Source organism: Antechinus flavipes, chromosome 4, assembly GCF_016432865.1.
Source record: "Antechinus flavipes isolate AdamAnt ecotype Samford, QLD, Australia chromosome 4, AdamAnt_v2, whole genome shotgun sequence".
NCBI classification, from domain to species: Eukaryota; Metazoa; Chordata; class Mammalia; order Dasyuromorphia; family Dasyuridae; genus Antechinus; species Antechinus flavipes.
Genome location: NC_067401.1, coordinates 129,985,172 through 130,009,060, shown reverse-complemented (window position 1 = coordinate 130,009,060; position 23,889 = coordinate 129,985,172).

The window sequence follows — 23,889 nt, the reverse complement described above, 5'->3', positions numbered from 1 at the left end:
TCCAGGCCTGGTACTATCCACTGTGCCACTTAGCTGCTTAGTTCCTTAGCTGTATGACTCCCAGACAAATCTCTTAACTCTGAATTCCTTTTCTACTTCTATAAAGTGGGAATGATGAATGATGATTGTTTTACCCACCTCATCAGGTTTTTGGTAGAGAAGCACTTTTAAAATAAAGCATTATTAAAAACATGAACTTTGATGATTATCTCATAGATGTAGGGCTACAGGGGCAGATTTCCCTTTTCATTTACAGCAGGAAGGCTACATTCTCACTATTGATGCAGGGAACAATGGTAAGCATATTTATAAAAAGCTTAGAGATAGAACTAGCTTATTAGTATATTTACTATTATATATAATATAGCATATTACTATATATCTATTAGTATATTTATAAATATATCTGTTAGTATATTTATAAGGAGCTTAGAGATAGAATTGGGATTTGCCCAAGGCACTGTCATCAGACAGAAGCTGCCATCCCACAGGGTTCCTTGGTCATCAGTGTGTGACTACCTTCTCATAAGGGCAGATTGGTCCCCATGTGTTGCTTCTCCCACAGTAAACTCAAGCCATAAATCTCTTCAATCGCTCTTCTTTTTGCCTCTCTTTTCTTTTTTCTCTGGCATTCTCCTTTTTTTTTTTTTTTTTTTTGAGGCAAACAGAATTGAGTCTTTCTCACAAGTGTCTGAGGTCAGATTTTAATTCAGGTCCTCCTGACTTTAGGGCCAGTGCTCCAGCTACTGTGCCACTTAACCACCCCATCCTCCTGTTTTTTTTTTTTTTTTTAACATACTTCCTTTTACCTTATAGCTTTCTTTCACATTCTTTCCATTTTCTGATGATCCCTGTGCCTTCTTCTGGAGATATCACCAAACTCTTCACTCTTTCCAAAGTAGGCTGCCCTTACTTCCACTCTCCCTAGAATACAGGACCAGGAGGAATATTTGGTATGCTCTTTTCTCCTCATTGCCACTGTCAGATCATCAGTCTACCATTTTCTCTCACAGTGCACCGCTTTGATTTCTAGGTCTTTTTGGACGTTATTTGTGAATTTTTAGGTCATTATTACACTTCCCAATAAGCTCCAGTTAAAGTGTCATGCACATTTTACAGATGGAGAAAATAAAGTTCAAATCTGTTAAGGAATTTACATCAAATCAATATAGTTAATGATGGAACTGACTCACAATTTCTTTCCCAACCACATCTTTTTCCCCTTGAATATCCTGTCCTATGAAATGGGTTCATGATCTAGACATAAAGAATGATATTATAAACAAATTCGAACATAGCATAGTTTACCTCTCAGATCTTTGGAGGAGGAAGGAATTTGTGACCAAAGAAGAACTAGAGATCATTACTGATCACAAAACAGATAATTTTGGTTATATTAAGTTAAAAAGTTTTTGTACAAACAAAACTAATGCAGACAAGATTAAAAGGGAAGTACTAAACTAAGAAAACATTTTTAGATTCTAAAGGTCTCATTTCTAAAATATATAGAGAATTGACTCAAATTTATAATAGTTCAAGCCATTCTCCAATTGGTAAATGGTCAAAGGATATGAATAGACAATTTTCAGATGAAGAAATTGAAACTATTTGTAGTCATATGAAAAAATGCTCTAAATCACTATTGAGCAGAGAAATGCAAATTAAGACAATTCTGAGATACCACTACACACCTGTCAGATTGACTAAAATGACAGGAAATGATAATGACCAATGTTGGAGGGGATGCGGGAAAACTGGGACACTGGGACATTGCTGGTGGAAATGTGAAAACATCCAGCTGTTCTGGAGAGCAATTTGGAACTATGCTAAAAAAATTATCAAACTGTTCATACCCTTTGATCCATCAGTGTTACTATTGGGCTTATATCCCAAAGAGATCTTAAAGAAGGGAAAGGGCCCTGTAGATGCAAGAATGTTTGTGGCAGCCCTCTTTGTAGTGGTCAGAAACTGGAAACTGAGTGGATGCCCATCAAATGGAGAATGGCTGAATAAATTATGGTATATGAATGCTATGGAATATTATTGTTCTATATGAAATGACCAACAGGATGATTTCAGAGAGGCCTGGAGAGACGTACATGAATTGATGCTAAGTGAAATGAGCAGAACCAGGAGATCATTGTACAGGACAACAACAAGATTACCATGATCAGTTCTGATGGACATGGCTCTCTTCAACAATGAGATGATTCAAGCCAGTTCCAATCGTTCAGTGATGAAGAGAGTCATCTACACCCAGAGAGAGGACCATGGGAATTGAATGTGGACCACAATATAGCATTTTCACTCTTTCTGTTGTTGTTTGCTTGCATTTTGTTTTCTTTCTCAGTTTTTTCTTCCTTCTTGATCTGATTTTTCTTGTGCAGTAAGATAACTGTATAAATATATATGCATATATTGCATTTAACATATATATATTTTTAACATATTTAACATGTATTGGACTACCTGCCATCTAGGGGAAGGGGGAAAGGAGGGGAAAATTGGGAACAAAAGGTTTTGCAATGGTCAATGTTGAAAAATTACCCTTGCATATGTTTTGTAAATAAAAAGCTTTAATAAAAAAGAACATCCGGACCTACCAGTTCATCATCATCATCATCATCATCATCATCAACAACAACAACAACATTTCTATGGCATGTTAAAGTTTGCAAAGCATTTTTTATGTTATTCCATTTGATTCTCACAAAACATCCTATGATGTAGGCGTATTATTATTCTCTTTTTTACAGATGAGGAAACTGAGATAGAGAGAAAGTAAATGGTTTGCTTATAGGCATATAGCTAATAAGTACCTGAGACAGGATTAAAATTTGGGAATACTCTATTCATTGCACCACCTACCTGCCCCCTTTTGTTCCTCACTTTAATTCCTATAATCTGTTTCTGTACCACTTCAGCTGTGAATGGATATAATTAAGTCTCAGATCTTCCTCACTCAATTGAATTTGGCCCAGCTGCCAGAATACCCTATGAAGGATGAATGTTTTCAAAGTATACATTGTACTTCAAACTACAAAGTATACATTGTACTTTGTTCGTTTGAGTCTCATTGCATTGTAGTGAGCTGCTTGAGGCATCATGCCCATTTAAGAGATGAGAAAAATTAAATTTAGATCAATTAAATTATTTCCCCAAATTTAGTTAGGAATGCAGGATCTAGCTATTGCTAGATCTCTTGCTCCTAGTGTTCTCCCCATCATGTTATCCTGATGAGACTAGTTCTGTAAAGAGAATTCATCTCTTTCTCTCATGATGTTCCAATATACCTAAGTATATGCCTTCTGTTCTAAAGAATAATCCACTCAATTCTTGTAATTGTGCTTCTCTTGTTAAGAATACCTAGATGCTGTTATATGTAAAGTAGTCATGTGTGTTTGTGTATATATGAAAGAGAAAGACAGACAGACACACACAGAGACAGAGAGACAGAGAGAGACAGAAAGAGAGAGAGAGAGACAGAGACAGAGAGAGAGATAGAGAGAGAGAGAGAGAGAAATGAAGAGAAATGGACAGAGAGACAGAGACACATACTCAGAGAAAGAAAACAGGGAGAGGGAGTGAAAAATGGAAAGAAATGGAGGATAGAGAGAGAATGTGAGTGAGTCCAAAGCTGTAATGGAACTGAATGAGCTCGAGTTCAGTGGTCCTCATTTTTGTCTTAGATATTTAGACTAAAAGTTCTTTGGAGGCAGGGACTTACTGGGATTTGATTTCTTCTCCAATACCTAGCACACTTCTTTGCATACAATAATAAATATTTGCAGATATAAAAGGGCATGCACAGAGTTGCCCTACTCCTTATGGCTCATATGCATGTGTTAAGTCTCAGCGAGTACTTTAGGGGTGTTGAAGCCATCCATTTATTGCATGGTGAGTAACAAAGTTGATGACTCAATACTACTTTAAAAGGGAATGACTGTACAACCCCATTTCTCTTCTTCCTCTGAATCTCAAGTAATGCTCTCATGAAGAAGGGGGTGGTGCAGGGAGATGTTATCCTTAACTCCATTCCAGCAGAAACATTGGTCTGTTAGCACATGGCAGCTGAAACACAGGTCTTGCCTAGGCAAATCTGATCCTGGATTTTCGGCTGCTTTCGTTTGTTCTTTTCTGAGTATGGGTATCTGAACAGAGATCCTGAGATGGATATGTCTAATCTTGGAGTCAAACATATGAGTTTGAAAGGTTTGGAGATCACAGGTCTTCAATGAGAACTGATTGGAGGCAGAGAAGGAAGGAACTCAACCACTGACCTGGCTGGCTAGAAGACATAGACCAGTTGAGAAATGATTGGACAATACAGAGCCAAGGTGAAATGTAACAATGCTTATCCAGTAGTCCTGAAAATTGCTTAATTTTCTGCTGTTTAAATTTCTACTTCTTTCACGTTACCATAACCTGCATACATTTTTTTCTTTTAATGCGCGCTTGTGAGAGTCTTTTGTGTTAAGTATTTCTTTTCTGTGTAGGAAATAAAAGTGTTCCATATATGATTCATACACTGTATTGTGTTTATCTTCCTACTTTCCTTCCCTTTGGGGAGATCCTAAACAGGAGTTAAAATCTAAACTTTAAATAACTTTCTCCTGGCACGCTGGAATGGAAATGTTACAAATCAAAAAAGGCAAGGGAAGAAATCTGACTCTTCTTTTAGGTGGTCAAGGTTCTCCAGGATTGATGAGAATCCAGTATCCAATCCTCTATATATAGAGGCAAAGAGTTCCATAGTAACAAGTAAGAAGATACAGTGCCCTAGATCCCTTGGGTCTAGTAATTCTAACTGATATAAACTGATATAAAATTTTTTTATATAGCCATTTAAAAAAAACACTAAGTAGTTGTGATGCTAGAAAGTTATGTGTAATGCTTAAAATGCTTAAAAGTTTTATTGTTGCCTATTGTTTTTATAAAGGCAGTTAGGTGGTGCAGTGGATAGAATACCAAGCCTAGAGTCAGAAAGATTTGAGTTCAAATATAGCTTTAGACTCTTTCTATCTATGTGACCTGGACATGTCACTTAACTCCTAATTGCCTCAGTTCCTCACCTCTAAAATGGGACACTGGAGAAGAAAATGGCAAACTACTCCAAAATCTTAGCCAATAAAGACCCAGTCATGTAAAGTTAGACATGACTGAACAGCAATAATTGTTTTTATACCTCACTAACTTCCTATTACCAAGATTCTCTCCTTGCATTGAATAGGAATTTGTAACAAGTAAAGATATTGAAATAAACTGCTATTAATGGATTATGACATATATAATGCATTCCACCTCTGTAGCCTTATACCTCTCTACTGAGAAGAGGTAGGTGTACTTTCATCATCAATACTCTGGGGCTGAGATTGTTCATTGTAGTTCATTAGCATTCAATTGCCTCTAAGTGTTACTATCACTTACATTACAGATGCAAGTCTCATCTCTGACAAATATTGTACAAATCACCTAAAGTTTCTGTGTATCCAAGAAACTTTCTAAGAGTAAAAGTTTCCAATCATCATTGGTAGAGGTAGTTCCTTAATAGGAACTCCCAATACATATCAATACAAATTTAAAGAATAAATCATTTACATTATTATATTCATACACATACATACACTATTCTTTGGTTCTGCTTACTTCAATCTGTACCACTTTTTACCAAATAATTTTTAAAAATCCCTCTTTAAATGTTCCAGAATATCTGGCTACTTAATAGAACAATATAATGAATTCTTTTGTAAAGTGAGGAATCCTTTATAGAGTTTGGACTTTTATGTATGCTGCATGTGTCAACCCATGTGACATGTGTGATTGGTGTTTTCTGGAAACAAGGGTCCATCTAAATGGGTGGATGCATTGAGAGAAGTTAAAAATTAAGGGACATGTATCCCAAAGAGATCAAAAAAAAGGGGGGGGAAGAGACCCACATGTGCAAAAATGTTTGTGGCAGCCCTTTTTGTAGTGGCAAGAAACTGGAAAATGAATGGATGCTCATCAATTGGAGAATGATTGGGTAAATTGTGGTATATGAATGTTATGGAATGTTATTGTTCTGTAAGAAATGACCAGCAGGAGGATTTCAGAAAGGCCTGGAGTCTTACCTAAACTGATGATGAGTGAAGTGAGCAGAACCAGGAGATCATTGTATATGGCAACAAGAAGACTATACAATGATCAATTCTGATGAATGTGACTCTTTTCAACAATGAGATGATTCAAACCAGTTCCAATGATCTTGTGATGAAGAGAGCCATCTACACCCAGAGAGAGGACTGTGGGAACTGAATGTGGGCCCCAACATAACATTCTCACTCTTTTTGTTGTTGTTTGCTTGCTTTTTGCTTTCTTGCTCATTTTTTTCTTTTTGATCTGATTTTTCTTGTGCAACATGACAAATGTGGAAATATGTATAGAAGAATTGTGCATGTTTAACATATATTGGATTATTTGCTGTCTATGGGGAGGAGATGGGAGAATAGAAGGAGAAAAAATTGAAACACAAGGTTTTGCGAGGGTAAATGTTGAAAATTACCTAAACATACATTTTGAAAATAAAAAACTTAAAAAAATTAAAGGGACATAAAAACATCTGGGCTCACTCTCTCATTGGATGGATGAAGGGGTGGAGGCCTTTTTATAGGAAAGGCATGATTTGAACTCAGTTGTTGTTCAGATTCTTTTTCTTGGCAAAGATACTAGAGCTGTTGGCCATTCCCTTCAGCTCATTTTACAGAGAAGGAAACTGAGGAACAGGGAAGTAACTTGCCCAGAATCACACAGCTAATAAGTGTCTGAGATGGGATTTGACCTCAAGAAGGTGAGTCTTCCTGACTCAAGGCCTGGTACTCTATGCACTGTGCTACCTAGTTTCCAGGCCTAATTCCTCACTAAAAGTTAGCACAGTATTTAGGACTAGAATGAACTTTAGCCCATGTAGCCCAGAGCATGACATAGTTGATGGGGATGGGGGAGAGGGATAATGATCATTATGATTATTACAAAATGTAAAGGAGTTTTCTTTGATTGAATTAAAAAAGGCTTGGCTATTGGCAGTAAGGACTGATCACACTCCTCAGAGTTTTATAAAGAGCTTAATCAACTCTGAAGCCAGGCTAAGAATAAGTATTTATACCAGAGGACAATAAGAAGAGGGACTTGAAGTGGCATGTGCTTCAAAGCCTTATTGTCAGAGAAGTGCTGGAGCCTGCTCTAACTGACTTGAAAGAAAAACCTATGTTAAGTTGAGAGAGAGAGAGAGAGAGAGAGAGAGAGAGAGAGAGAGAGAGAGAGAGAGAGAGAGAGGAATAAAGAGGAAGGGAGGGAGGGAAAGAGGAATGGAGGAAGAGAGATTTACATTTGGTTTTCCAGATGCTAATTAGGAGAATTGGGATTCAAACTCAGGTCCTCTCAATCCAAATTCAGCCTTCTTCTCTGCTCATACCAATATCCATTTTCCTTTAACCTACTGCTCTCTCTAAAAGCAGAAAACAAGGGAGGGAACTAGGTTCTGGGAGCTCTGCTTAAGGCACTGCTAGTCCCCCCTGGCTAGGCCATCTGTCTCCCTAGTCCAAGATGAGCACAGATCCATTTCCTTCATTCAGGGAGCACGTTTTTCTCGGCACACTACAGTTCGTGGGACTTCCAATACCAGCTGATCTTTATGCTATTCTTGTAACATCAGAATTAAATCCAAGCAAGAGACCCCAGCTCTGGGGAAGGGCCCAGAGTCAGAGTCGGCAGTTCTGCTGAGGAAATTAATAAAGAGGGAGAAGTGCTCACAGACAGACTGAACAGTGAGAAATGAGTTAGGTCATGTCTCTTTCTATTCAATCGGATATTAGTCTCGACCCTGATGTCACCCTGAAGCTATTAAGTATCACACTTCATAGAAAAGGAACTTAGTTCTCTCTCCAGGCTTCTTATCGGGCTCTCTCTCTCTCTTTTTCTTTTGGGTTGGTTTCTATTATTGACTATGGTCCATCTAAGCTATTTCTATGCCGGGCCGCAGGATCCTCAACTGACTAGACTTCAGATATTCCAATTCTATCCAGGATAAAAGGTGAACATATTAAATCTTGATCTTGTGACCAGGATCAATGATTATCGACCAGAGGTTCACTGGTAGGCTAAAGTAGAATTAAGTTTGGGAAGTTCGGCAGTTCATAACAAGGGTTCATGAGAAAGATTTAAATTAGGAAAGGGTGTGACATAACAGTCCTAAAAAGCTAACTAGGTTTCAGACTGGGTTGCATTTATGGCACCTCCTTGGGGCTGTCTCCCTCACTTGGCACTCGCAGGTTGGGTTCCCAGGGGCTACTGCTCTCAGATTCTGTTTACCCTATAGGTGTGTTCTTCTAAAACTGTAGTTCACAAGCCCTTGTGGGTGAACTTCCCCCCAATTAGCCAGCAGACACAATTAACTCAGAGCAATGGTATTTACCCAGTTGGCAAGCTACTAACAATAACTACGACACAGGCTCCCCAAATACCGCAGAGTCGTTTCCCAGAATTATGAATAGCCCGTCCGTGTGAAGAGCGGGCACGAGCTTCAAGACCCTGATAGTGAGGAATATATTTAGAAAACCCACGTGGGCAGGGCACCTCATACCTCAGGTACTACATGATCTCCGTGTCTTTTCTCTCCTAGGGAGTTCTCAGGGCAACTCCTTCCCTGCCGGGGCTCGGAGCTAGTGTCTTTGCAGAGCAGTTTGCTCAGTTAGGATCCCAGGGTCCGCTGCTCTTCATAGTTGATTCTTGATTCCCTTGAATACATGATTGGCTCTATTCTTTACTAATTAATCTCCTTGGAACTGCTTCCTTGCTTTCTCTCTGTGACTGTGCCTTTCTGGAGAGAATGTACGTCTTTCTTACCTGGTGGATTACCTGATATTTCTCACTATGTTAATAAGTCAGTTATAAAATGCCTGGCAGAAAATGTCAGGGTTAGGAGAAGAAAAAAGTACTCTCCCTCATCTTATTGTCCTCTGGTATAAGTACTTATACTTAGCCTGGATCCAGAGTTGACTAGGCTATTTATAAAATCCATCCTCACCAGCCAATAGCCAAGTCTCTTTTAATCTAATTTTAAAAAACCCTCCTTTACATTTTGTAATAATAATAAGGATAATGATGCCAATAATATATTTTATAAGAATTACAAAGTACTTAAAAATATTTCATGATTTGATCCTCACAACAATTTGGGGAGGTAGTTGCTATTATTATCTCCATTTTGTAGATGAGAAAACTGAAGGCAACAAAGGTTAGTTGACTTGGTTAAAACTATACAGCCAGTAAGTGTTTGAGACTGGATTTTGTATTCAGATCTTCCTGATTCCTGGTCCAGGGATGACAAGACATCACTTTCCAAGAAGGAAAATCTTTTTCATACTTCCCCAAGGTTCACTAGTTGCTCAACACATCATGTACTATCCCAATATATTAATAGCTCAAAAGCAAAAGGTTATCTATCCTTTGATTTTTATGATTGCATCAACTAGGTGGGAAGAAGAAGCAAATCTCTCATTCTCCCTTCCACATTAACAGAGGAAATAGAGTCCAGAAAGGGGAAGATGATGGGCCCTGTACTCTGCTCTGATCAGATTGCCACTGTATTTACTTCTGGGCACACATTTTTTTTAATTATAGCTTTTTATTTTCAAAATATATACATGGATAATTTTTGATATTCACTCCTACAAAACCTGGTGTTCTAATTCCCTCCCTTTTCTTCTCTAATCACCAAGCGATTCGATATAAGTTAAACATGTGCAATTTCTCTATACATATTTCCACAAACATCATGCTGCACAGGAAAATCAGATCCAAAAAGACAAAAATGAGAAAGAAAACAAAATGCAAGCAAATAATAAAAAGAATGAAAATGCTATATTGTGATACACACTCAGTCCTCACAACCCTCTCTTTGGGTGCAGATGGCTCTCTCCATCACAAAACTTTGGAATTGGCCTGAATCACCTCATTGTTGACAAGAGCCGTGTCCATCAGAATTGATAATCGTATTAATCTTGCTGTTGCCGTATATAATGATCTCCTGGTTTTGTTCTTTTCACTTAGCATCAGTTCATGTAAGTCTCTCCAGGCTGGACACACATTTTTGGAAGCACATTGACAAATGATGGATGAGAAGTTTAACAACCATACTATTCAAGCTTTGGTTGAAAGAATTGAGGATATTTGATCCAGGGAAGAGAAAACTAAAGGAGACCTCATTCCTGTCTTCAAGTATTTAAAGAACTGTTAAATGAGAGATTAGACTTGTTTTGTTTTGCTCCAGAAGAAAGGTGCAATGGGTAAAAGTTACAAAAAGATAAATTTAGACTTGATATCAGAAAAAATTCCTAATGATTAGAATTTTGAAAAATTAAGAATGGGTTACTTTGGAAGGTAGTGAGGTCCCCATCATTGGAAATCTTCAACACAAAGTTGATTGATGACTCATTCCATATGTGCTGTAACAGGGATTCTCATTTATTGTATAGGTTGGCTTATACTGCTTCTGAAGTCCATTCTAAACCTAAATTCTATGATTTTTCCATACAACTTTAAACTTCTTGACGTCATAAACAAAGCCTCTCTATTTCCTTTAGCTTTAGTGTGGAATGATACAGTGCTACAAATAGAAGGAACCTTTGAGATCAACTAGTTTACAGCCTTCATTTTATAGAAGAAAAAGAGAGAAGGGATTTGCCCAATAACAGATGGGTAGCAAAGCAGGATGGCAAAATTTCAACCCAAACTGGGATTCATGTTACTCTAGGTGGTCCCAGAGAGTGGAACTAGTAGTAATGGCTGGAATTTCTAGAGGAGCAATTTTTTCTCAGTGTAAGGGAAAACTTACTAACAATTATAACTGTCCCTGAGTAGAAGAGATTGCAGCAAGTAAACGCAATAAAGGTAAACTGAAGTACATACTTCAAGCAAAATCCATTTATTAACAGTGACCCATTAACAAAATGTGTCAGACTGGCACCTCAGTAAGGTCAGTGTCTCCAGTGAGAAAAGGCGGGCCCTCTCTATTGATGCAGCAATGGAGACAGGTTTGGGTAGTTTTAGACCCTACAGTTGTCTATACTAGGAAAAATGGGTTGGCATTTAGATATATCTAATTACACCCCTCTCTGATAATTAAGGGATGCTAGTTGTTTTATAGGACTCATCAGCCTCTTGTAATCTTGGCTAGGAAATTGGAACCACAAGATTATTTGTCCCCTAGGGGGAAATCAAACCTCCCCTAATTACACAAGGACAGTCCAGGACAGGTGACCTGACTTTTGGAGGAATGCCACCAGGTTAAGCTGGTTAGTTACTACAGCAAATAGGTATCACAGAGCTAATAGCATGAATGATAGCAACATTCTCTTTCAACCATACCTGTAAACTTATTTGGGAAAACTGAAAGTGAGCATAGTGAGTTCAGGCAGATATTAAACCAATTACAAAAATCAATGCAGTATAAAATCAATTATATTGTAAAATCAGAGGTAATCTTATTTTTTATTTTTTCCCAAGATGTTGTAAATACCCCAGTGATAGGAGTCTTTAGGGGAAGCCTCAAGGACTACTTGTTATAGAGGGAATTCCTGCTCAAATATGAATTGGATTATGTTACTTCTGAGATAACTTCAATTCAGATTCTGGCAATTTTGGAAGGGGCAATTCCCTTCCATTAGGGAATTATTGACTTAATTATTGACTGATTTAATCTCTTTGTGATCCAAAGGACTTTTGAAAATCTCCAGCACTACAATTCGAAAGTGTTGATTCTGTAGTACTCATCTATCCTTATTGTTCAACTCTTCCAACCCTATATTACCACTGGAAAAACCATAGCTTTGACTATGTGATCCAAGAAGGACTGCATTTTGAAGAGTCACTTTAATTTATTTGTAGCGTCTCCTCTGTGCTACTCTTCTAACTTTCACTTATACTCTTGAGTTGGGTCCTCATTGGATGTCTACTGATTTTAGATTCTAGGATACTTCTGTGTGTCAATACTTTTACTATTATAGCCCATGAGCATTGACCAGTGTACTTTACTTAACAGGCAGCCGGTAGACACTGTTAATTCTTAGGAAAGACATTTACTAAGATTGCATTGTAAAAAGAGTATCTACAAAATATTCTCCTCTTCTCTCTCCCTTCCTCCTTCTTCTACCCTCCCTCCTTCTCCCCACCAATTGATAAACCTGGGACATACTTTCCCACAGAAAAATTCCACATCCATGAAAAGAGTGAGCAAAATCTTAGAGTAAAAGGGCATCTAAGTACGTGTAGCTAAGGCTATTTACCCCTCTAGTACTGACATACCTCAAAGTTCTTCCTCTCTTCTTGCAATCCTGTCAGCAGCTCAAACCTCAGTTAAAAGGGCTAGTTTTCTTGTAAGTCTATAATCATCTCTCCTTCACTGTTAGAAGTCCTGCTACTTTCTGGAGTGATTGCCTTTTTGTATCCATGTCTGTTTGGAGAGTGGGTTTCTGCTTCCTCAGCTATTCCTCAAACTGATTCTCCAGTTGCTGGATGGGATATTCCATTTTATGATGCAGCCAGGTAGTATAATGGTTAGAGTGCTATATTCCTAGTTTGAATCTAGGAACTTAGACACTTCAGACACTTACTAGCTGTATGACCCTGGGCAAGCCACTTAACCCTGTTTTCCTCAGTTTTCTCATTTATAAAATGAGCTGGAGAAGGAAATGGCAAATCATTCCAGTATCTTTGCCAAGAAAACCCCAAATGGGGTTCATGCAGAGATGAATATGACTGAAAAACAACTCAACAAATATCTCATTTTAGGCTAGTAGCTTGACAGTTAAAGCTATAGCTAATAGTGGAGGCTGAGGGTAGAGGAGAGAGAAAAACCCTCCTCTTCTACAAGATCGATTCCCTTTCAGAAGCAGGCTTTTCCTTCCACTCCTGGCTCCTAGACTGCATTGTCTCCAGTTCTTGACTGAACTACATAACCTCCATGATGGACTCAAATTGACTGGATTATAACTCTCAAGGGTGCCTGGGGGCTTGGCCAATTATTATGCAATGTTGCTCTCTAAGGATGAAATCAGAGAGATATTTTGCTAAAGTAGTACAGGAAGGTGAAACATCCCTAACCATTTTTTAACATATTAACACATAATCATCTGTACATAATTGCATCCTGTGATTATATCATGTTGGGAGAGTGAGGTCTAACCAAATCTCTGCTTCTTCATTATATATTGATATTATGTTTGCATATCATGGCAGTTGTTCAGCAAGTAAATGACTCTTTCTGGACAAAAAGACATGGAAAGAGGGGGGAAAGAAGGAAAGAGAAAAGGAAAGATGAAAAGATAAAGAAAGAAGGAAAGAACAAAGAGAAAAGGATCAAGGGAAAGAGAGAAGGATATAGAGAAGGAAGGAAAAGAGAAAATAATATAATGCAATAGGGAAAGAGAAAAGGAGGGAAGTAGGGAGGGACAAAATGTGTCAATAAGGGATATTGTGGAGGACTTTTCAGAAACAGAAAGTCAGAATCATTAATATCCTGTTTAATTCAGTGTATCCTGAAGGATACTCAAAGGAGAGAAAGAAAATGAGGAAAACATGTCAGTTTTATAGTGCCTGTAATTTACCTACGATGGAAGAAAAGACCTATGACTTTCTTTCCTTTCTTTTCTTTCCTTTTTTTCTTTCGTTCCCCTTTTACTTTCTCCCTCTCTCCCATTCTTCCTCCTTTTTTCTCTTCCTTTCTCCTTCCCTCCTACTTTTCTTCTTTTTCTTCCTCTTCCTCCCTCTATCCTTCCTTCCCTCCCTCTCTCTCCCAAACCTTCCTCTTTCTTCCTTCCTCCCTTCTTTTCTTTCTCTCTCCCTATTTTCCTCCCTCTCTCCTTCCTTTCCCTTTTACTTTCTTGACCAGAAGATCATAGCATCTAGAATTGTAAAAGAGCCTTAATAGAAAACCGGTGTTCTGAAACAGAAGGAAGGAATAATATACCATGTTGGCCAGTCTAACTGAAGGATGATGGGTGAGCCAGCTAATCCACATAAAAAAGGAAACCCTTTTTCTCATACTGCTTCCCTTTTGCTGTCATTATCTGTAACAAAGGGTCCTTTTGGGCTGAGAGACTGAGGATTACCACAACTAATAGAGTCTAGTTCTCCAAAAGTCTCTTGGTTTGCAAATGATCTCTGGCTCAGCTAGGCAGTTCAGAGCTAATTTCCAGTCCATGGAAAGGAAATAAAGCCTCCCACTATGGAATCCCTCAGTTATGAAGAGTGAGAAAGGATGGAACAGTCTCCCTGCTTGACACCATTTCCCTTTTGTAAGTGAGCAGGGACGCATGGGACAATCTCAGGTTCCAAAGTGCTGTCAGAAACAGGCAAAGTCCAAGGCACAGTCTTGGAGCTGCTGATGTGTTTCGGAAACACTGAGTGTTCAACATACGCATGAGTTTTAAAACTGGTGTTCTCCTCCTTGTACTTATAGGCAACTTCTTTTCACTGGGGAAGAAGGGAATATAGAGTAACTAATGTTAGAAGCTTAATAAATGCTTACTTCATCCTTGATACTCTTCCCAAGAGGAAGAAACCAGTCACTAAAAAAAAAATCACAGCTTGGGGTCTCCCACTGCTTGGATCTTTACCAAATTGTTCCCTTCTAATACAGGCAGTCACTTGCCAAAAGCTAGAAAAACTTACTCTGAGTGGCACTTCCCCACACACATGGCCCTGTGGAATAATGAAATCAGAGGTCAGTAATTCAAAATTTGGAGAATTTCTTGGTCTTGTTTTAATGAATATTCAGAAATGGGTTAATTATTAGGATTATTAGGCTGATTATAAATACTTGATTATAAATTTTAAAAATCTGATTGAGATATGAACACATCCTTTAATGTTGTATGTATGACTTTCTTGACTGATTTGGAAACCTTCCTGAAACTTAATAAATTAAGCTATTCATAAGTTGAAAAATTTGATTTTAGTTTATGTTTTGTTTAACATAGTGCTTGGTACCCAGTAAGCTTTTAATAAGTGCTTTTTTATTCCTTCCTTCATTCAATAAACATTAGCCAGAAGTCTGTTGTAGAATACTAACTGTAGTTTTTTATAGAGAATTTGAAAAGGAACGTATTTTAGAGATCATCTAGGTCCCAGCTTCTTAACCTGTGGATCATGATCCCATATGGGGTCTTATAACTAAATGCAAACATTGCAGAATTATGATTTGTTATTAGTAAATATTTGATTTGTATATTTATTTTATACAGCTATATACCTGAGGTCATATAAAAATTTCTCAGGCAAAGAGAGGTCACAAATGGAAAAAGTTTAAGATCAAAGGATTGAAGTCAATACTCTTATTTGGTTTATTTCTTAATTATTATTTTTAGATACATGTGCAATGGTTAGGAAGACCTGAATTCAAATCTGACCTTGGAGACTTCTTAGTTATGTGACCCTGGGTATGTTATTTAATCTTGTCTGTCTCAGTTTCATCATGTATAAAATGAACTGGGGAAGGCAAATGGAAAACCACGTTAGTATTTTTCTTCCCAACCCCTTAAATGGAATCATGAAGAGTCAGACAACTAAAATGACTCAACAATAACAATAAATTTAATATAAATATAATAATTAACATAGTGTAATATAATTTGATATGAACATTATAACATGGATATTATATTATATAGATATTATAATTATAACATTATAATTAATATAGATATTATAATTAATATAGATATTGCATATTATTATATCCCTAATGTTAACTCTAACAATGACCAAGATGAGCTCCCTAGGATTTGAGTAGAAAGACCACAAATAAGAATAATAATAGAGAATTTTGGGCAGCTAGGTAGTGTAGTGGATAGAACACCAGTCCTAAAATCAGGAGGACCTGAGTTCAAATCTGATCTCAGAAACTTAACACTTCCTGGCTGTGTGACCCTGGGCGAGTCACTTAAACTAATTGCCTCAGGGGAAAAAAAAATTAGAGAGTTCATTTAAGATGTATGATATATTCAGATACCTCATCCTTCCCCCTTTCCTCCTCAAATTCCCCAGGTTCACCAGCAGTGATATCCTGACACTGCTGATATTCAATCACTGATGTTTATATCTGTGAAATTCATCTCATTTATGCCTTCCCCTGGGTACCAAAGTTTGATGGCAGAACATAGATGTAAATTGCATTAGAATGCATTTGAATAGGTTATGTTATTGTCAATGAATGTGGAAAACATCTTGTGGTCATGTAACATAAAGTCACACTTGGTATTCTTCACATTGTTGGGAATCCACTATCAAAGTAGCTGCCTTCTTGAACTGCACATACACAAATCTCTGCTTATTCACCTCCTTTGTGGACATGTGGCCCAGAAGTTGGCCCTTGTAGTCAGATAGCAACTCTACTGGCAGTTATAAGTAGCCATTCCATTTTTTAGAACTAAACCTAGCATAAAGTGCTGATGGGGGAATGACTTATATTACTTATAGATACTTATAGATGGCAAGCAGTCCTATATATGTTAGATATGTTGCAGTATATCCTAGATACTATATATGTATTTATTTATTTATTACTAGTTTGTAGAATTCATCATTCAGCTGGTGGGGGGAGGCTGAGGTGCTGACTGTATGTGGTGGCAGAAAGTAAATGGTTAGACTCTCTATAATTGGATGTAGTTGATTTTAGGGTTTGGAAGCAAATGTCATACAAAATTTTTTGGTCAATGGAATAAATTTCTTCTGTGTTATCCACCAAATGGGTAGAGATAGGTTTGCATTGTAAGACTGAATTGATATCTTGGGAAAAGGAATCATACTGAAGTTATCCATGATTCGATCTGAGCATTCTTCCCTGACCTTGGTGATAAGAAGGGTTCCCCTTCCAGATTCAGTGCTGCCTCCCAGTGAATGGGTTAGCCATAAATCTTGCAAACTCACATCTTTTTTATTCTTTCATCTCCATATCTAGAGTCTACTAATTCAACTCTTTCCATGTGGACTTTTACCTAATTATTTCTTTTTTTCCCAGTTTTATTTTATTTTATTTAATAATAACTATATATTGATAGAATCCATGCCAGGGTAATTTTTTTTTACAACATTATTCCTTGCACTCACTTCTGTTCCGATTTTTCCCCTCCCTCTCTCCACCCCCTCCCCTAGATGGCAAGCAGTCCTATATATGTTAGATATGTTGCAGTATATCCTAGATACAATATATGTTTGCAGAACCAAACAGTTCTCTTGTTGAACAGGGAGAATTGGATTCAGAAGATAAAAATAACCCGGGAAGAAAAACAAAAATGCAAATAGTTTTTTTTAAAATAACTTTTTATTGATAGAACTCATGTCAGGGTAATTTTTTACAACATTATCCCTTGCATTCACTTCTGTTCTGATTTTCCCTCTCCCTCCCTCCACCCCCTCCCCCAGATGGCAAGCAATCCTTTACATGTTGAATAGGTTACAGTATATCCTGGATACAATATACGTGTGCAGAACTGAACAGTTTTCTTGTTGCACAGGGAGAATTGAATTCAGAAGGTATAAATAATCCAGGAAGAAAAACAAAAATGCAAGCAGTTTATATTCATTTCCCAGTGTTCTTTCTTTGGGTGTAGCTGCTTCTGCTCATCTTTGATAAACTGAAACTGAATTAACTCTCTTTATCGAAGAGATCCACTTCCATCAGAATACATCCTCAAACAGTGTCATTGTTGAGGTATATAATGATCTCCTGGTTCTGCTCATTTCACTTAGCATCAGTTCATGTAAGTCTCACCAGTCCTCTCTGTATTCATCCCGCTGGTCATTCCTTACAGAACAATAATATTTTATAACGTTCATATACCACAATTTACTCAACCATTCTCCAATTGATGGGCATCCATTCATTTTCCAGCTTCTAGCCACTATAAACAGGGCCGCCACAAACATTTTGGCACATACAGGTCCCTTTCCCTTCTTTAGTATGCCCAGTAGAAACACTGCTGGACCAAAGGATATGCACAGTTTGATAACTTTTTGAGCATAGTTCCAAATTGTTCTCCAGAATGGCTGGATGTGTTCACAATTCCACCAACAACGTATCAGTGTCCCTGTTTTCCCACATCCCCTCCAACATTCCACATTATCTTTCCCTGTCACTCTAGCCAATCTGACAGGTGTGTAGTGGTATCTCAGAGTTGTCTTAATTTGCATTTCTCTGATTAATAATGATTTGGAGCATATTTTCATATGTCTATAAATAGTTTCAATTTCTTTGTCTGAGAATTGTCTGTTCATATCCTTTGACCAAAAAATGCAAATAGTTCACATTTGTTTCCCAGTGTTCTTTCTTTGGGTGTAGCTGCTTCTGTCCATCATTTATCAATTGAAACTCAGTTAGGTCTCTTTGTCAAAGAAATCTACTTCCATCAGAATACATCCTCATACAGTATCGTTGAAGTGTATAATGATCTCCTGATTCTGCTCATTTCACTTAGCATCAGTTCATGTAAGTCTCTGCAAGCCTCTCTGTATTCATCCTGCTGGTCATTTCTTACAGAACAATAATATTCCATAACATTCATATACCACAATTTACCCAGCCATTCTCCAACTGATGGGCATCCATTCAATTTCCAGCTTCTAGCCACTACAAACAGGGCTGCCACAAACATTTTGGCACATACAGGTCCCTTTCCCTTCTTTAGTATCTCTTTGGGATATAAGCCCAGTAGTAGCACTGCTGGATCAAAGGGTATGCACAGTTTGATAACTTTTTGGGTATAATTCCAGATTGCTCTCCAGAATGGTTGCATTCGTTCACAACTCCACCAACAATGCATCAGTGTTCCAGTTTTCCCGCATCCCCTCCAACATTCATCATTATTTTTTCCTGTCATCTTAGCCAATCTGACAGATGTGTAGTGGTATCTCAGAGTTGTCTTAATTTGCATTTCTCTGATCAATAGTGATTTGGAACACTCTTTCATATGAGTGGTAATAGTTTCAATTTCATCATCGGAAAATTGTCTGTTCATATCCTTTGACCATTTATCAATTTACCCAATTATTTCTTCATCATGCTGGCCCAAAATGAGGTTATCTGGCTTAAAAGTCTAGCCACCTGGTCTAGCAATGACTAAATACTTCGTGCCAGATTCCAAGTCCACCAGTATTGCTGGAGGTGCATGTTTGTTATCAGTAGCTTTATGTAGTACATGTAAAATCCCGCACCATGATAACTTCCAGGGGAGTTGCTACTATGTTCATCATGGCTGATTTACCAAAATTGGTTCCCACCTGCTAGCCACATTGACCTGGTAGCCTGGATATGTATGATGGTAATTGTTTGTGAAAAGTGGTTGTCCTTGTCCTTACTTACTCAGAGAATTCCTTTTAACTAAGGTTGCAAGTGACAGAAGTACTTGCATTTTACAAAGAAATTGAACACCAAGTCAATGACTGTTGTGTCCTGCTTTCTAGAGCCCCCAAGTTGGGGTGACAAAATGTACCATTGCTCTCTAGAGACTCCATACTGGGGTGATTAAAATATACTTTCCTAGTGGAGAAGTGATGAGGCAGGATCCATTTTTTCCCCATCCTCAGGAGTCCCACCTCATCACTTCTCCACTGGGAAGGTATATTTAAATCACCCCGATGTGGGGGCTCTAGAAATCAATGGTACATTTTGTCACCCCAGCTTGGGGACGCTAGAGCTTGTTTTAGTAATTATTTTTTATTATTTATATTTTATATAATTTAATTTTAATAATTGTGAAAGAGGAGAGCATAAAAGCTGGCTTGAAGCTTAATGTTAAAAAAGAAAAACAAAAACCCAGTACTAAGATCTTGGCAACTGATCCCATCACTTCCTGGAAAATAGAGAGAAAAGAAATGGAAGCAGTATGAGGTTTTATATTCTTGGACTTAAAGATCATTACAGACAGAGAATACAGGCATGAAATTAAAAGACATTTTCTCCTTGGAAAGAAAGCTATAGCAAATCTGGACAGCATATTAAGGAGGAGGATCTACCTTGCCAACCAAAGTTCATATAGTCAAAACTATATTTTCCCAGTAGCAATATATACCTGTGAGAGTCAGTGGTGCAGAATTGACACTTTCAAACTGTATTGCTTGAGATTTTTGAGAATTCTTTGCTTCAAATCAATCAATACAAAAGAAATTAATATAAGCGATTCACTGGAAGGTACAACACTGAAGATGCAGCTTAAGTACTTTGGCCATGAGAAGATGGGACTCATTGGAAAAGACCCTAATGTTGGGAAAGATTGAAGACAAAAGAAAAAATGGAACAGCAGAGGACAGAGAGAGATAGAGCAATAGAAAGAACGAATATGAACTTGGATAAATTTTGAGAGATAGTGGAGGATAGAAGGGACCAGTGTGCTATGGTCCATGGGATCATGAAGAGTTGGACAGAACTCAACAACAACAAATGTAACAATCACACAGTTGATTCAATTTGACCTTGCAGTCTTCTAAAACTCCCAGATCTTTTACAGAACATCTGCGGAATATCTATGCCTCCCCTATTTCATAATAATTAAGTTGCAAAAATTTAATCTATTCCATTTATACATATACTTTATCTTATTAGATTCAACCCAATATTCTTAACTGTCAAAATCCTTTTGGAACTGATTTTGTCATTCAGTGTTTTAGCTATTCCTTGGTGTTATCTATAGATAGCACAAATTTACCAAATATGTCTTTATCTAAGTCACAATGGCATAGCATTTCTTGTTTTTATCTTGTTTGACTACATCACATTTCCCATTTTCCCACAAACTACTTCTCTCTGCAAGACTCCATCTCCATTGCATCACTTTCCCTTTTATCTAGGTAACTACCTTCTTACTTGGCTGGGAAGTATGTCACTATCCTATATGATCATCTTCATTCCCTCTCTGCCACTTTGTAGACAAGATATTCTATATCTTTCATCTCCTATAGCTCTGCTTTTGGACAAGATGCTTAGAATATGTTTCTTCCTTATTTCTACCTCTTAGAGTTCCTAGTTTCTTTAAAAATTCAGCTCAAAATTGTTGGTGGAGTTGTGAACGAATCCAACCATTCTGGAGAGCAATCTGGAATTATGTCCAAAAAGTTATCAAACTGTGCATACTCTTTGATCCAGCAGTGTTACTTCTGGGCTTATATCCCAAAGAAATACTAAAGAAGGGAAAGGGACCTGTATGTGCCAAAATGTTTGTGGCAGCCCTGTTTGTAGTGGCTAGAAACTGGAAACTGAATGGATACCCATCAATTGGAGAATGGCTGGGTAAATTGTGGTATATGAATGTTATGGAATATTATTGTTCTGTAAAAAATGACCAGCAGGATGAATACAGAGAGGCTTGGAGAGACTTACATGAACTGATGCTAAGTGAAATGAGCAGAACCAGGAGATCATTATACACTTCGACAACGATACTGTATGAGGATGTATTCTGATGGAAGTGGATTTCTTTGACAAAGAGACCTAACTGAGTTTCAATTGATAAATGATGGACAGAAGCAGCTACACCCAAAGAAAGAACACTGGGAAACGAATGTGAACTATTTGCATTTTTGTTTTTCTTCCCGGGTTATTTTTACCTTCTGAATCCAATTCTCCCTGTGCAACAAGAGAACTGTTCGGTTCTGCAAACATATATTGTATCTAGGATATACTGCAACATATCTAACATATATAGGACTGCTTGCCATCTAGGGAGGGATGGAGGGTGGGAAGGGAAAAATTGGAACAGAAGCGAGTGCAAGGGATAATGTTGTAAAAAATTACCCTGGCATGGATTCTGTCAATATAAAGTTATTATAAAATAAAATATATATATATATGTATATATATATAAAGAGAAGGGAGGAGCCCCCCCAAAAAAAATTCAGCTCAAATATCATCTCTTACATGAGGAATTCCCTCATCTCTCCTTCAGCCTCCACTTGTTAATGCTTCCTCTTCCACATCATCATATATAAATATATATATTTATATCATAATAAATTATAGTTTTATTTATTATATATGTATATATTATTATATATGTAATGCATATTAAATTATAATAAAGGTATGTGTACATATTGTATTGCCTGATAGAATGTAAACTTGAGGACATGTTACTGTTTTATTTTTACCTTTGTCTCTCTTGTGCCTAGGCTAGTGCCTGGTATATAGTAAGTGTTTAATAAATTTTATTTAATTGATAAAATGATGAAGTGAGTTTCCTTCCTGCTAAGTCTACTCTGCTTGTGTCCTTGATTCCGTGACCTTCCTTGTCTTTGTCAGATTATTCCATTTATCTCTTTTCCTCTCAAGTCTTCAATTTTCCCCTAATTATTGATTTCTTCCTCCTTAATCTATAGAATTCTCAGATCTTCCTGCAACTGAAAAAAAACTTATAGATTTTTCAGCTTCTCAGATTATTTTCTATTTGTTTCTCCTTTCTACTGTCAAACTATTAGGAGTAGATAGTACTTATTCATCCAGTCCACTAATCACCTATTCACTCATAAACTTCTTGCTATGATTGAGGCTTTTTTTTTTTTGGACACAGCAAAAATTTATTTTATTTTACTTGATTATACAGGTTTATAACAGACTATATTTTCCTTGGTTTCTCAGGAAGGGAGGGAAGGGTAGAGAGAGAGAGAAGAGAAGAAAAGAAGAGAATATGGAAATGAAAAACAAAATTGAATTTTAAAATTATTATTGATTTTTGTTCCTAATGTTCAAGTGAAATAGCTTTCATCAAGGAATCAATAGCAATGGGGGGAGAAGGAGGAGAGAGAAATCTTGTTTCCATTCTCCCTCTTTCTTCTCTCCAGCAATGATTTTTTTTTCAAAGATCAGGTTCTTTTCTTCACTGGTAACCTAATGGCCTTCTCATCAAATTCAGTGTTCTTTTTTAAAAATCATTCTAAACTTCTTTATATCTTTTGACACTATAGACACTCATTGATTTTTTTTTTTTGAGGCAATCAGGCTTATGTGGCTTGCCTCTGATCACACAGATAATAAGTATTTGAAGCTGGATTTGAATTTAGGTCTGGGCTGATGCTCTATCCATTGCACTTAGCTGCCCACCTTTTTTGATTTTTAATGGTCTATACTCATGCTTTCTTCCCCCTCTCCCATTTATCTTTTTTTCCTTTATCATTTCCTCTTTTTAGTCTTTGTTCTAAATGTAGGCTTCCCTAACTTCAGCCTTTGATCTTTAAGGAAAAAGTTCCTACAAGTTATCTATAGGTAGAATGTCTTACCTTGGAAGATAGTGGGTTCTCCCTTCTTGGAGATCTTCAAACAAAGACTGGATACCCTCTTGCCAGAGTTGTTGTGGAGGTAATTATTGTTCAATTCATGGGTTGGAATTGAGGAACTTTTGAAGTCCTTTCCAATTTTGAGATTCTACAATTCATTTCTTTCATTTTTATACCTCACCTTTTTTTTTCTGGGTATTTAGATGGCAGAGTGGATAGAATGCTATCCTTGGAGTCAGAAAGACTTGAATTCAAATCCTGCCTCAGAAACTTACTTTGCTATATAATCCAGGGCAAGTATTTTAATCAATCTATGCCTCAATTTCCTAATATGTAAAATGAGGGTAATTATTATATTCTGCCTCCCCAAACTGTTAAAAAGATAAAAATAAAACAATTTTCAAACCTCAAAGTGTTATAAATGCCAATTATTATCATTGTTATTATTTCATTAGCTCCCATGGCTTTAGTTATCATCTTTTAGAAGATGATTTCCATAGCCTTTATCTCCAGTAGCAGTCTCTTCTCAGCCCCACATCTCCTACAGTCAAACTGTACATTCCTATATGTATGTCTCGATAGTACCTCAACCTT